At 34.1% G+C, this 16,790-nt stretch overlaps 1 pseudogene; it reads right to left on the bottom strand.

Moving 5' to 3' along the window:
- Positions 1 to 478: 478 nt before the first annotated feature.
- The window catches only part of LOC149576705 (polygalacturonase At1g48100-like), a 16,613-nt pseudogene continuing 301 nt past the window's right edge, over positions 479 to 16,790 (bottom strand).

Raw genomic sequence — 16,790 nt, 5'->3', positions numbered from 1 at the left:
GGTTCCGATGTCCCCTCCTTTTTTGCCAAATATCAGCTAAAAATGCTTTACATTTATAGGATAACAAAGAAGAGAAGGAAAATGACAACACAAGAAGACGCAAAGGATAAAAACTGCAAACAATATGGGACCATAAGTTATGAACGGATAGAGCTGGACATCTCTCGTGATCTAACCTTAGTAAAAAGAGAAAAAGAGTTTGACAAAGGTTGAATGAACAAAGTCCATCAAAGAATTATGAAGCTAAATATAGTTCCAAATTCATTTGAAAAATGTACTTTGATTTTAAAAAAATGGTACCCAATATAACTTAACAAAAATTTTGTTAGTTCTTTGACTCAAAGTTACAATGCTTTCAATCCAACATATTCATTATGTCCTAAAACTTTAGAATCCAACTTCCAGTAAAATGCCACACAAATATTGGAAGTAGAAGCTTGATAAAATGACAAATATGTGTTAAAGAAGTGGGTGCATGTTAGCATTGATCTGGAGGTGATTAAGTATGGGAGGGGTCGTTTTGGGGTCTTCCAGATTGAAGACAATTAACACTTGATGTTTTTTGTCCATAGCTATTCAAGCAGAAAGCATCTAATTTCCCATATGAAACAGCAGCCTCAAGTTGAATGTTTACCAACTTCAAATCAGTGCATGGCATGTGATTGCTGCATGCCATATAAACTGGTGTTTCCATGTGAGTGCTTCTGATGTTTTCGTATGTCACGTCTGATATATAGACCCCTAATGTTTGATTTGTGCACACTCTTTTATCACAGTAAAATTGATCAATAGCATTGGGCATTCTTGTGAGAAATATTAAAAATTTCAATCACAAAAAATAACCTAACCCTAAAACTTGTTCGGGAACAACTATTATCGAGTGATAAATTTTGCTCGGTAACCAAAGAAAAATAGGTGGCAGGAGAGGTTACCAAGTGAGCTTGGTAAACATACAACTTGGTAACCAAAGGATACCAAGTGAGCTCGGTAAATGAAGAGCTCACAACTCAATAACCAAAGAGGGTGTGATTACCGAGTGAACTCGGTAGGCAAAGCGATTATCGAGTGAACTCGGTACCCACAGGGGAGTGGATCTTTGTAGATGAAGACACCGAGTGAGGTTGATAGCCACTACAGAGAGGACTTGGTAGATGAAGGCACCGACTGAACTCGGTAATGACTATAAAATTAAAAAAACTCAAGCTAAAGAGTAAACTGAGTGACAGACCTCCAGCATGAATGATTTCAGCATTAAAACCAAAAACTTAAAGCTTGAAACTTTCAAATAAACTTTCCAAAATGCAATGAATAGAAGAAGGAAAATAATGGATTCAAGTATGCTGGCTTGCTTTCTATTCAACTTGGATTCAAACTATTACAAAAATGGGAGCATTCAGCTTCAACCAGAAAACCATAAACTAACCCTAAAATTTTAAAACTTCAAAACTTCAGGCTTGAAACTTTAAACATTAAACTTGCAGCTCTAATGGATGCATACAATAATTCCTAGAGCAATCACTGCTTCAACAGGACAAATGAAAAATAATAAGCTATAAACTTACAGAATGACACAAAGGAGCACGTGCAACTGCAGGCACGGATAACACTTCCTCCTGTCTTTGCACCAATGGATCTGCTGATCACTTTTTCTTCTTTCTTCTCTGCAACTTCTAAGCTCTTTTCTCTATCTCAACTTACTTTTCGAATGAATGATAAAACATTCCCTTTTGTCTTTAGCAAGATTATTTTCCCTCTCATTTTCAATTTCAAAATCTCACCTACCCGTAATAAATTTTCTGAACGTTCAGGTTGGTAGGTGGGCATTTGGCTCCAGGGGCAAATAACAACCATATTAAATATTCCAACACTCCTCCTTTGTCCCGAGCTAGACAAACAAGGACCACTGCTCATCCAAATCAACTACACCAAGACTCTCTCTTAGGTGTACAAAACTTTCCATGCCTAATGGCTTGGTAAAAATGTCTACTAGCTGCTGCTCAGAACTACAAAATTCTATTTTGATATCCCCATTCTCCACCAACTCTCTAATGAAGTGATATCTAATTTCTATGTATTTGCTTCTCCCATGGAAGACTGGATTCTTGGACAATGCAATAGATGAGATGTTGTCACAATAGATTGTGGTTCCATCCTCTTACGTTTCATTCAAATCTGTCAAGATCCTCCTTAGCCAAATTGCTTGACATGCTGCTACATTTGCTGCTATGTATTCAGCCTCTATTGTAGATTGAGCAATAATAGGTTGCTTCTTGGATTCCCATGAAATTGCACTCGAACCCATATGAAACATATATCCGGAAGTGCTCTTCCTATCATCTATACTTTCGGCCCAATCACTATCTATGTAACCAACCAACTTGAATTCATCATTTGCAATATACAAAATCCCAAATCCCTTGGTACCTTTCGCATACCTTAGGATCCTTTTTCCCGCTTGCCAATGGGAATCCCTTGGTGTTTCCATAAATTTGGAAATCAAACTTACTACATGTATTAGGTCTGGCCGAGTTGCAGTCAAATACATTAAGCTTCCAACCATACTCTTTTATAGTGGTGGATCCACTCTTTTGCTAGAGTCTTCCTTGTTCAATTTTAGACCTACTGGTGTTGGTGTGGGGGCTGCCTTACTATTCTACATTTTGAATCTCTCCAAGATCTGCCCTGCATATTTTTCTTGAGAGATGAAGATGCCATCATGCATTTATTTTACTTGTATGCCCAGAAAGTATTTCAAGAGACCAAGGTCTGTCATTTTAAATTCACTTTTCATGGCCTCTTTGAACTCATCAATTAGAGCCTTGTCATTTCCAGTAAAAATTAAGTCATCTACATACAAGACAAGTATCAACACATTTCCATTTGATGCCTTGATGTAGAGAGTAGGCTCACCATTTCTTTTGCTAAAGCCGTTGCTCATCAAATATGAGTCAATCCTACTGTACCATGCCCGTGGAGCTTGCTTGAGCCCATAAAGAGCTCTCTTCAATCTATATACTCTATTCTCTTCACCTGCAACTTCATAACCAAATGGCTGCTCCACATATACTTCTTCCTTCAATACACCATATAGGAAGGCAGACTTCACATCCATTTGAAATACCTTCCACTTGTGCTGAGCTGTAATTGTTATGACAGCATGCACGGTTTCCATTCTTGCAACTGGGGCATAGGTCTCATCATAGTCTCTTCTATATTGCTGTTTGTAGCCCTTGACTACCAGCCTTGTCTTATGCCTATCAATCTTTCCTTCAACATTGCATTTGGTCTTGTAGACCAATTTCACTCCAATCACTTGCTTCTTGGGATGCAAATCAGTTAGCTCCCATGTCTCATTCCTTTCTATATCATCTATTTCCTCATCCATGGCCTTACACCATTTCTTCTCCTTAATAGCTTCTTCAAAATAAATTGGATTACTATGAGAAAATAATGCAAAATTAACACTCTCATCATAATCTTCATACCTTTCATCTTGGTATATCTCACTAAGACTCTTGGTCTTTCTTGGTAATAGGGAGCAGAGTGTGGGATTAGAATCTTCGTTGTTGCTACTTGGCCCTGACACTCGGTCATGCTTAGAGGAGCTTGGTAAAGACTGAGGCTTCTTGCCTTTCCTTCTATCTACTCCTTCTTCTTGATATTCATCAACATCCTCTTCATTCATAAATGGCACTTTATTAGAAGTGCTTGGTGACTCATCAATTGAACCATACCAAGACTAATTTTCAAGAAATTCCACATCTCTTGAAAGCATCATTTTATTTTTCAATGGGTCATACAATCTGTATGCCTTTGATTCTGGGCTGTACCCTATGAAAATTCATTTCACACCTTTGTCATCAAATTTTTACATTTGCTCTTTAGGCACATGTGCATATGCAACACATCCAAACACCCTTAGGTGTTCAATTGTCCATCTTATTCGTGACCAAGCTTCCATTCGAATTCTGTCATGGAATGCCTTTGTAGGACATCTATTAATTAGGTAAACTACTGTTGCCACAACCTCTCCCGAAAATTCAGTTGGGAGACCTTTCTCTTTCACCATGCTCCTTGCCATTTCAACAATGGTCCTGTTCTTTCTTTTAGCCACTCCATTCTGCTATGGTGTATAGCTAGCTGTGAGCTCTTTCTTAATGCCATGTTTCTTGCAAAAATTTACAAAAGAATTGGGGATATACTCCCCTCCTCTATCTAATATTAGGACCTTGATATAGTGTCCACATTCTCTTTTAGCCTAGGCTTTAAATTCTACAAATTTATCAAATGCTTCAGATTTGTTCTTTAAGAAATACACCCATGTCCTACAACTGAAATCATCATTGAATGTCATAAAATATGTACTTCCTCTAATGGAAGTAACTTGCATAGGACCGACAAGGTCAGTATGCACTAACTCTAATGGATATCTAGCTCTCCTAGAATTTTCAAAATTAAAGGGAAGCCTATGTTGTTTACCCAAAATACAAGCCTCACACTTGTCACATGAATTTTCTATATGTGGAAAATCTTCTACCATTCTTTTATTTGACAACAAATTTAAACCAGCATAGCCAAGATGACCATACCTGAGGTGCCATAGCCGTGACTGGTCTTCAATCACACTCCTTAGAGCTGATTGAGTGGGAGGTGTAGCACTAACTTGAGATGAGAAACATGTCTCAATCCTCAAGGGAAACATTTTGTTCTTGGTCATTTGAACTGTTGCAAGTAAATTCTTGCTCCCATCCTTTTCTTGAATAACACACATGTCATTCTCTATCAGCACTTTGTATCCATTTTGAATGAGCTGACCAATGCTCATCAAATTTTGCTTCATACCAAGGGCGAAATACACATTGTGTATTTTCCTTTTCTCACCTTTCTTGGTACAGACCATAATAGATCTTTTGCCCACAACTGGTAGGGTTCCATTATTACCCATTTTAATCTCTGATTTGAAACTCTTGTCAATGAATGAAAACAAGGTTTCATTACCACTCATGTGGTTGCTACAACCACTATCGAGGTACCAAACCTCAGGGCTTCCTTCTTCACCAACATTACACATGATGAAGGCAACAACATTGGGTGCACTTCTCATATTCACATCAGCCACATTTGCTTGCCCTGACTTATCATTCTACTTCTTCCAGCATTCATTTGCATAATGCCCATATTTATGATAGTAGTAGCATTCTACATTACTCTTATTTGAGTTGTAGTTTTTCTTAACTCCTCTTGAAGTATTTTGTGAGCTACTTGCTCCATCTGTTCTTCTTGAGCTTTCTGCTGCAGCATTTCTTTGTCCTCCATTACCTTAGCCTCTACCTCTAGAGTTTTTTCCTGAGCCATTCCTTCCTCTCCCCCTTCCACTTGGATTTTATTGATCCTTCAATTCTTGCTCTTGGGTAGAAGAATATGTAGATCTATTGATCCTATGCTCATGGGTTTGAAGTGTACCCATCAACACATACATTGTCAAAACAGTGAGGTCTTTTTCCTCTTCTATGGTCATGACCAAGTTGTCATATTTATGAGGTAAACTCCTCAATATCTTTTCCACTATCCTCTTCTCTTGATAGTCTTCTCCATTTGACTTCAGTTGGTTAATCACATTGGAGGTCCTTGAACTGAAGTCTGCAACTGATTCATTTTCCTTCATCTGAAGGTTCTCAAACTCTCTCCTTATGTTCTGCAGCTTTACTGTATGGACTTTATCAGTCCCCTTGAAGTTTGTCTCAAGGATATTCCAAGCTTCCTTAACATAATTTGCTGCTGCAATCTTTGTGAATATAGTTTCTATCATTGCTGCTTCAATAAGACTTAATGCCTTAGCATCCTTCCTCCTTGACTCCTTCCAATGAGTCTTCTATGCATTTGTGAGGGAAGCATACTGAGTTGGATCAGTCACATCATTGAATCCATTAACCACAAACTCTCACAAATCATTTGCAACCATAATGGTTTTCATCTTCTTTGCCCATGTATCATAATTCTGTCCATTGAATGATGGTGGCTGCTGCCATATCTTTCCTGCATCTCTTGCCATTATAAATATCCCAGAAAATAAATGCCCTAACTCATTTTGGATGTGGGGTCTCAAAGCTCTTATACCATGTGAGAAATATTAAAAATTTCAATCACAAAAAACAACCTAACCCTAAAACTTACTCGGGAACAACTATTACCGAGTGGTAAATTTTGCTCGATAACCAAAGAAAAATAGGTGGTAGGAGAGGTTACTGAGTGAGCTCGGTAAACACACAACTCGGTAACCAAAGGATACCAAGTGAGCTCGGTAAATGAAGAGCTCACAACTCGGTAATGAAAGAGGGTGTGATTACCGAGTGAACTTGGTAGGCAAAGCGATTATCGAGTGAACTTGGTAATCACAGGAGAGTGGAGCTCGGTAGATGACGACATCGAGTGAGGTCGGTAGCCACTACAGAGAGGAGCTTAGTAGATGAAGGCACTGACTGAACTTAGTAATGACCATAAAATTAAAAAAAACTCAAGCTAAAGGGCAAACCGAGTGACAAACTTCCAGCGTGAATGATTTCACCATTAAAACCAGAAACTCAAAGCTTAAAACTTTCAAATAAACTTTCCAAAATGCAATGAATAGAAGAAGCACAATAATGGATTCAAGTATGCCTGCTTGCTTTCTATTCAACTTGGATTCAAACTATTACAAAACTGGGAGCATTCGGCTTCAACCAGAAAATCCTAAACTAACTCTAAAATTTTAAAACTTCAAAACTTCAGGTTTGAAACTTTAAACATTAAACTTGTAGCTCTAATGACTGCACACAATAATGCATGGAGCAATCACTGCTTCAACAGGACGAATGAAAAATTATAAGCTATAAACTTACAGAATGACACAAAGGAGCACGTGCAACTACCGGCACGAATAACACTTCCTCCTATCTTTGCACCAATGGATCTGCTAATCACTTTTCCTTCTTTCTTCTCTGCAACTTCTGAGCTCTTTTCTTTGTCTCAACTTACTTGTCGAATGAATGATAAAACATTCCTTTTTGTCTTCAACAAGATTATTTTCCCTCTCATATTCGATTTCAAAATCTCACCTGCCAATAATAATTTTTTTGAATGTTCAGGGTGTTAGGTGGGCATTTGGCTCCAAGGGAAAATAACAATCGTATTAAATATTCCAACAATTCTTATGTTGGAAACCTTTATGTTGGAGAACGAGACTCTTTTCACCTGCCCAATTCAACCTTATAGACAATAAGAAGAATTAGAGGACATCCCAGAAAAGATTCAGTTGATGAAATGAGTTTTTAAAATAAAAAGATTTCCACAATCTATATCAAGCTATTTAATTATTCTAGAAATTTGCGTAAAGTTTTTATCATCAACCATTCCGTCATCTATCATCAGAATGCAAGAAAAGTACACCAACAATGAAAAAGTTGCTAAAGATTCATAATATACCTACCATGTTTTGATTCGAACGCCATTGGAGGCATCATGAATGTTGCTGTCATAAACACTGACATTGGAAACACAGGCTTTAGTTCCATCTTTTCCAAGTCCTCCAATACTGTTCAATCATTGAAATCAATGAATAAATATGTATGTTGAGATGATCGGTATGTTGTGGTGGTTAATTTATAGTCTTATTCTTGATATCAAGATTCAAATTTTGAAATAGAAACTATTCTTGAATGCTTAAATGAGTTTGAGGTTTCTAAGAAATTTATAATTATAGATTAATATAATTTATTTCTAGTTTTAAAATAAATAAATAAAATATCTGAAATTACCTAATGCCATGACCGGGACCACAATTTATATTATGAACGCGGATGCCTAAGCAGCCTGTTTGAATTGACACACAGTCGTCTCCTATTTTTCATTCAACAAAGTTGTTACAATACAAGTATTTTGTAAGATAGGCAATCATTTTCTTCTAACTCTTTTCTAATAGTCTTGTGAATATAGATAAAAGATTGTGAACGTGAAAAGCTGATAGATGATCTAATTGATAAAAATAAGAGATCTAAGATTTACTAAGATCTGAAATAAGCACAAATACTTGGCAATGGAAAAAATAGAAATAAACACTTAAGAGACAAGAAAATTTTATTCATCAAACTGATTGCTACAAGGCTATGCAATGGCCTCTATATATAGAGAGCCCATGAGATAAGAAGATGATTCTAGAGGATAAGGTGATAAGGTTGTATGACCTAGTATCAAGGAGGTCATTTCTATCCATTACCAAATTTATAGGAATTGACAGGCAATCTGTTTCTAATCGGTTGTTAACATCAAGTGATGTGGATTTGACTGTTTCTAACATCCTCCCTTAATTTCTACCACTAATGATAATGTGTAGGAGAAATTACAATAAAAAATATAGATAGGAAAGGTCCCGACATTAAGCCTTGTTAGGTACCTATGTACAAAAAAAAAGAAAAAAGAGGGGAACATGATATGACTATCCCCCCTTAATGTTCACCTCAATCATACCTAGCATGTCCTGTAGTTTCAGAAATTTGGCCTCAAGCATACTTTTAGTAAATATGTCTGCAACTTGGTCCTCACTTGGATAGAATTGGAGATTAACAAAATTTGCTTGAACAAGATCCCGAATATAGTGAACATCAATCTCAATGTGTTTTGTTTTAGCATGAAAAATAGTATTATTTGCAACTTGAATAGCACTTTGATTATCACAATACAAAAGAGTAGCTGAACTTTGTGCAAAACCAAGCTCAAATAAAAGGTTGCAAGTCCAAACTACTTTCTTTCCAGCTTCTTTTGTTGCTCTATATTCTACTTCACATGAGGAAAATGATGTAGTAGTTTATTTTTTTCTGCTCCATGTAATTGGACCTGACCCAAGCTGAAAAATATAACCACCAGTAGATTTCCTATCATCTATGTCACTTCCCTAGTCTGAATCTGTGAAGCCAGTCAAAGAAATTGAAGACTTGCAACTATAATGAATGCCATAGTAAATGGTGTCACAAATGTATCGTAAAATTCTTTTGGCAACCAACCAATGAGTTTCTTTTGGTTCCTGCATAAATCTAGATACGAAATTGACTGCAAAATAAATGTTTGGTCTAGACTATGTTAGATAAACCAAGCTACCAACAAGCTGTCTATATAAAGTAGCATCCACCTTCTTAGAAATACATTCTTTAGTAAGCTTAATTCTAGATTGGAAAGGAGTAGGGCTGGCTTACATTCAAGCATGTTAAATTTATCTAAAAGATCCAAAGCATATTTTTCTTGAGAGATAAATATCCCATCATGAAGTCTACTAATTTGCAAGCCAAGAAAATAATTCAGTTCACCCAAATCACTCATATGAAATGCCCCTTTAAGATCTGATTTGAAATCACTAATTAACCCAATATTTGGTCCAGCTATGAGTAAATCATCCACATAAACTGCAACAAGAATAATTTCATTTTGCACTTTCTTCACATAAAGATTTGGATCTGATTTGCATTTGTGAAACCCATGAAGCTAAAAATACCTATCAATCTTCTCATTCCATGCTCTTGGAACTTGTTTAAGCCCATAAAGTGACTTCTTTAATCTACAAACAAGATTAGGATGTTGCTGATCTACAAAACCTGGTGTTTGATTCATATATATTTCTTCATATAAATCTTCATTTAAGAAAGCATTTTTTACATCCATTTGATGAATATGCCACCCAAGACTTGCAACCAAAGAAAGAATAATTCTAACTATATTCATTTTAATGACAGGAGCAAAAGTATCTTCATAATCAACACCCTCTTTTTGATTAAATCCCTTAGCAACCAATCTAGCTTTAAATTTTTCTATAGCACCATTTGATTTAAATTTTGTTTTATAAATCCATTTGCAACCAATGACATTCTTACCTTTGGAAAGTTGCACAAGGTCCCAAGTTTTATTATTCACCAAAGCATCATATTCTTCTTCCATAGCTTGCTCCCATTCTTTCTTCCCTCTAGCTTCCTCATATGATCTTGGGTCATTTACTTGTAATACTTTGGCCATGAGAGCACTACCATTCCTCCTTTGGATCTTTTAGCCTTGCTTATATATTTCTTCAACACTCCTTGTCTTTTGGCTAGCTGAAAAGTTATCTTCTTCATCATTACTACCTATAGAGAATGTCTGATTACAAGTATTAGTTGTGTTGTTTTCACTAGTATTTTCATCATTTGTAGAAGTGCACAACTCATCCTCATCAATGTAGTCTCCAGTTCCTTCTAAAATATCTGAAAAATGAGAAGCATTTGTTGTTCTAGAGTGAGAAGGAGTGGCTATAAAGTTGTGAATGCTCATCAAACTTCACATCTCTACTAACAAAGACCTTTTTTGTTGTCAAATCATATAACCTATAAGCCTTTGATTCTTCACTATAACCCATAAACAAACACTTATGACTCTTTGGATCTAACTTTTCCCTTTGTGCATCAGGAATGTGTGCCCAAGCAATACACCCAAATACTTTAAAATATCCAATGTGAGGTTTCTTACCATTCCATGCTTCTTCAGGGGTGATATTTGTGAGAACTTTGGTGGGGATTCTATTTATAATATGTGCAGCACAAGAAATAGCCAAACCCCAAAATTTATTATGCAAACTTTTAAAATGCAACATACAACGAGCTATTTCTAAAAGAGTTTTATTCATTCGTTCAGCCACCCCATTTTGTTGAGGAGTGTAAGGAACTGTTCTTTGCACCTTAATACCATAATTTTCACAAAATTACTCAAAAGCATAATTGCAATATTCACCCCCATTATCTATCCTTAAACATTTAATTATTTTGCCACTTTGATTTTCAACTAATCCCTTAAACTTTTGAAATACTTCAAACACTTCTTTTTTCCTTTCAAGAGAATAAACTCATACTCTCTTGCTATAATCATCAATAAAAGTGAGAAGGTACCTAGCACCTGAAAGTGAAGAATATCCTGGTTCACATAAATCACTATGAATAAGTTGCAATGGATGATTAGCTCTCCATGCTTTACCTGAATCAAAAAGATCTCGATGATGTTTTCCTAACACACATCCTTCACACACACACACCTTCAAAAGCTGCAATTTTTGTTAATCCTCTAACCATATCCATTCTAACCATATCTTGTAATTTTCTATAATTTAAATGTCCAAGTCTAGCATGCCAAAGTTGTGACATATAATCAGTCCGAGCAATAAAAGCATGAGAGAGTGTATATTTATCATCAAGAAACCTCACAAATTTAAATAGATTCTCTTCATGATCAACTCTACCAATAGCAATTATATTGCTTGGGTCTTTTCTATCTCTAACAATAACTTGATCAGCATTGACAACAAACTCATATCTAGCTTGAACTATTTTGTATACTGAAATAAGATTCACCCCCAATCCTTTAACCAATAAAACATTTTTCAAAGACCCATGTGTTACATTAATAGTTCTTGTTCCTAAAACTGGAAGTTTCATTTTATTGCCAATAGAAATTTCTTGATTTGAATTCTTCCCTTCATAAAAATCAATAAACAAAGATCTATCCCCAGTCATTTGAGATGATGCCCCTAAATCTAAAATCCATTCTTTATTAGAATCTGAAGCAAAGTATCCCCCTTTAACACTAGCTTTACTTTTGGGTGTAGCAATTACCTCCTCATTTGATTTCTCTTGCCTTTTTAAAGAGATAGCTACGAAACTATGATTATCCTTCTTTCCATCCTTAAACCTTTCTTGCTTGGGCTTATATTGCTACCTTTCATTGTCCCTCTTCTTCAAACAAAACTTCTCCATGTGATTCTCACCTCCACAATACCTGCAAATAAAAAGCTTTCTTCCAGCTTGCTTTTCTGCACCATAATTTCTAGAAAATGATTAGAACCTTCATGATTTTGAAATTTATTATTTCCTTTCCAATTCTTTTTTCCATCATTTCTAAAGAATTTACTTTTGGCTGTATATGCATGATTCTTTTTAATATGCCTTTCTTTAATAAGTTGAACTTCTTCATCTAAAACAGATTAGCAAAATTGATCAAAAGTTTGCTGGGGGGTATTGGGATTTAATTGAAGAACCCTTTTTCTTGATTCCTTAAAAAATTTATATGGTTGGGGAAGTTTACTTTCAACCATTGCAATCAACTGAAAATCCTTTTTTGCATATTCAACACCTACTTTTTTTAGCTGAGTATTTAAAAAAGTAACTTCATTGAAGTAATCAGACATTTTTTCAAAATAAGATGGATCTAAATTCATCAATTTTTCTTCTATACTAAACGTGCTAGCCATGTCTGCATCTTTATAATTTTTTTCTAAAGTCTCCCATAGCTCTATTCGGTTATCAATATCAAAAAATCTTCTATTGAGATTGGGGCTCAAAGCTTTACTAATAATACCTCTAGCTTGCTCCAACTTACATTTCCACAACTCCTTTTCTTTATCAGTTTGTTGAGGTTCCCCAATTTCTTTATTTACTATCCTCCATAAAGCCTTCTCTCTTAGAGCATTCTTGACTGCAATCTTCCAATCTGCAAAACCACTTCCATCAAAGATAGGCAAAACTTCATTTGAAGAACTCATGTTAGCAAAAAAATCAAGTTCAAACAAATCTAGCAATATTTCAGCAGCATAACAGCCCTGCAATCAAATATCACTCCAAAAAAAAAATCAGCCCTGCAAACAAACTATTTTCAACAAACTATTTGCCTGCAGCAAAACCCTCTAGCAATATTTCTAGCTGAATTTCTAAATGAATCTCCAGCTGAACTTGGCTAAACCTTGCTCTGATACCATGATAAAAATAAGAGATCTAAGATTTACTAAGATCTGAAATAAGCACAAATACTTAGCAACGGAAAAAACAGAAATAAACACTTAAGAGAGAAGCAAATTTTATTCATCAAACTGATTGCTACAAGGCTATGCAATGGCCTTTATATATAAAAAGCCTATGAGATGAGAAGATGATTCTAGAAGATAAGGTGATAAGGTTGTATTACCTAGTATCAAGGAGGACATTTTTATCCATTACCAAATTTATAGGAATTGACAGGCAATCTGTTTCTAATCGGTTGTTAACAGCAGGTGATGTGGATTTGACTATTTCTAACACTAATTAAGAAAAGTAGTTGAAATACCGCATGTGATTGAGGAATGGTGTATTTCAACCTCTTGAGAATTTTGAAGATGAATTCCATCTGTATTTGGGCTGCTTCAGGAGACGAGATTGTGACATTAACTACTGTAACGTATTTGCAATTGTTAAACTTGAGATGACACTGTGGACTGTTTTGTATCGTGATGCCCTCTACGCTCACATCATAACTCCCATAGAATCTCAAGGCCTGCACATATTTAAGAAATTGCAGTTTAACAAAACAACATATTTTAAGATAAGACAATCGTTATAAAGATGAATATTGTAAGAATTTTAAGGTACTTGGAATTGTTGGAAACAAAAATAATAATTTGCAATAGTGGAGAAAAGCTGAATAGGCTTGACGCTTGGGTAACTACTCCCGCCTTCGCTACAATACTGTACCACAAAATACTTCAACTGTTATTTTATTTTTAATGAAATAAAGATTGTAAAAATATAGGAAAGTGAGAGGTGTTGGTTTAGCTGAATTGAGCTAATATTTACCTCATAGTTGGATTGGGAAAGCTTCCACCAAACCGCCCCTTGACCGTCAAAGGTTCCGTTGCCAGCAACAGTAATACCATTGAGTTTTGAAATGTTTATCCAGTTCAACGGTTTAGATGCCCATGCCTTTGGATTAACCGTAGCTATAACAGTTCCGTCAACCTGCCGGAGTTGGAAATACTTAGATATATCTTCTGGTGTGCTTTTCATTTCTATACACCTGTTTTTACATGCTACTCTACTACTAAGAACTATGTCGTTGTATACCTTAAGGAGGACCTTAGAATTGCAGGGCCCCAAGAAGGTGAGGGGAACAACAAGAAAGCGGTACCCAGCTGCAATATGTAGTGTGGCAGAGTCCAACACACAAGCTGTTTTCCACGCTGCAAGAATATGTCGTGCCGGCTGATGAAAAAGAATCACGTGTCTGAATCGATGCAAACGTCTAAAGTAAAACAACGGAGGTATTCATACACTACCTATTTAAGTATAATTCAGTTCACCTCAGTTTTATGTCGACTGTGATTGTTTAGAATACTGGTAAATATTAATCAAGTGTTTAATAGTGTAATTTAGGCAATTAATTTTAAAATAATAGTGTATTGGTTAAGTAATGGTAGTGGTGCTGTAACAACTAAGTTTCTACCTTCTACAAGATTATTGTGATTTCTATATTATTATTGAAGATGAGTTTCATAGTGCATAGCTTAGAATGTAAGTGTTTCAAACTTAAAAGAAATATTTAAAATATAATTAAATTAAATTTAGCTAAATTTAATAACTTTTTGATATTAATAACAGTAAAAAATGGGTGATTAGTATAGGCTCATATGTCTTGGGTGTTGGATTGGGAGATGAGGACCCTCAGATTTGTCACCTCACTAACTCCAATCAAAAGCTGAATATTATAAATAAAAAATTAAAAAATTATATACATCAAAGAAAACACATAGGGGAGAGGACCTAGTACTTGAACACCCTAACTTCACACCTATCAAAATCCTACGTGAAAATTTCAAATCACTCCCATTTTATGACAACATCTTACTTTGTGAGTCACCTACTTACCACTAAGGTTTCAAGTCCACATCACTCATTATGATGCCACATTAGCATGTTTTTTGCCAAGTTGTCCAAAATAACCCAAATAAAAAGTGAGACCAATGACCATGCATAAAGGGTGCATAAAGGGTACCTATACTTGAATAGTTGTTATGGCATCACATCACTGGTTAATTTTTATAACTAAGGGTACATTTTATTCAATTTTGGGTAGTCAACATTGTACAAACAACTTTAAAGTCACAAGTATTGGTACAATTTTGTCAAAAAAATTGGACATTAAGTCAATAAATGTAGGTATCAAGTCAACAACTCCTATCACAACTATTGGAACATGTTCAAGTATTAGGTCCTCTCCCCTATCTAGAACATTTGTGATAGTCGTGTAACTATAGAATAAGTGATTCCTTTATAATGTACATAGGGTGGTGGTGGTTGGTATATGGACAAGTACACTGAATATAATAATTTATTTAAACATTAATTAAGTTAGAATCATTTCACCAATCTTCAATTGTCAATGCTAGTTTACAATAAATTTTCTTACACTATTTCACTATGTTAATTAATCTAAATAATAACAATGATAATCCAATACCAATATGAAACCTAGTAGACATTAAAATGGCAAGCCTCAAACATCAGACACTAAACAAAAAATTAAACTTGGAAAAAATATGTCAATTTTGACTATTTAACTCTTTCACTCTTGGAATGAAGCTTAGCGTGTGATGTTTAAGCCATCACCATATGAACTACAAATATACTTAGTTCATAAATTGTAGAATTCAACCAAGATATTGCACTATTTTCAATCAATATTAACAACTAATTATTATTATTGTATGATGTATCACTGAATCTATAAATTGTGATAAATAGAATAAAAGTTTGTAGGAGACGAGAATAAACAAGTGACACAAGCATCAAAATTCCTGCCTATTAAGTAATGTTTATAAGGAGAAAAATTGTGTCACATTAATCATTTATAAATATAAGACATATTTTGGCATTGAAAGAAAACAATGTGAGCTAAATATCTAAATATCTGACAATATTTAAAGTAGAAGTTTATAGTCTTGCCAATTAATTGTTTTGTTCATTATTCAACAATTAAAATTTTATAGGAACCCTAACTAGAAGAAGATAATGCGATGCAACTTTGAAAAGGGATTGTTTCACATTAATGAAATTTTCAAATAGGGTAGATTGTTATTATATGTTTATTGTTCTATGATTTATGGATGAATGTTCTCAAACAATAACTCCTTCTACCTAAACCATTCAACTTGAGATCAAATAAATAAAAGTATTGCTAACAAATTACATTTCTTAATAATTTCTAAAATTTTAACTTTTGTAAAACAAAAAAACTAATTTAATTTAATTTGAATTTGTCAAATAATGGTGGAGTAGCATTAAAATCGCATTGTGTCCATATCTGTAGAATTGAAGCTATAGTAGATGACATTAGTTTCTATTAGCCTTGGGAATTTATTACAAGGAGAGAGAAAGCATCACCAAAGAAAATGATGCAATAATCCAATATTTATTTCTTCAGTTCCAAATTTATATTAAAAAATTAATAATACTCATGTGACCTCTACTAACAATTTTCTATCAATTTCTTTAAAATAATTTAATTAAAATAGATTCTCTCTAAAAACTATATATATATATATATATATATATATATATATATATATATATATATATATATATATATAGATATATATATATATATATATATATATATATATATATATATATATATATATATATATATATATATATATATATATATATATATATATAATTGAAATACTATTCAGATTTAGACATGGTTGAAACATTAAAGTTGATTTTTTTTTCTTTTCATAGAGTTATTTAATTTTTGTTTACTTATCTAATTAAATATAAAATTATTTTTTAAAATTTTAAATATAAAATTAAATTAAATGCATATAATTTATTATTATTTACTCATTTAGAAGCACATTGAATACTAGTCTCATATAAAATATCTCAAAATAAGAGTATTTGAGACATATAATTATGTACAAAATAAGAAAAAATGTATTA

This window comes from Cupressus sempervirens, chromosome 1 (genome assembly GCF_028749045.1).
Source record: "Cupressus sempervirens isolate cs-2001-9-10 chromosome 1, ASM2874904v1, whole genome shotgun sequence".
NCBI lineage: Eukaryota > Viridiplantae > Streptophyta > Pinopsida > Cupressales > Cupressaceae > Cupressus > Cupressus sempervirens.
This window is presented reverse-complemented; position numbering and strand designations above follow the sequence as displayed.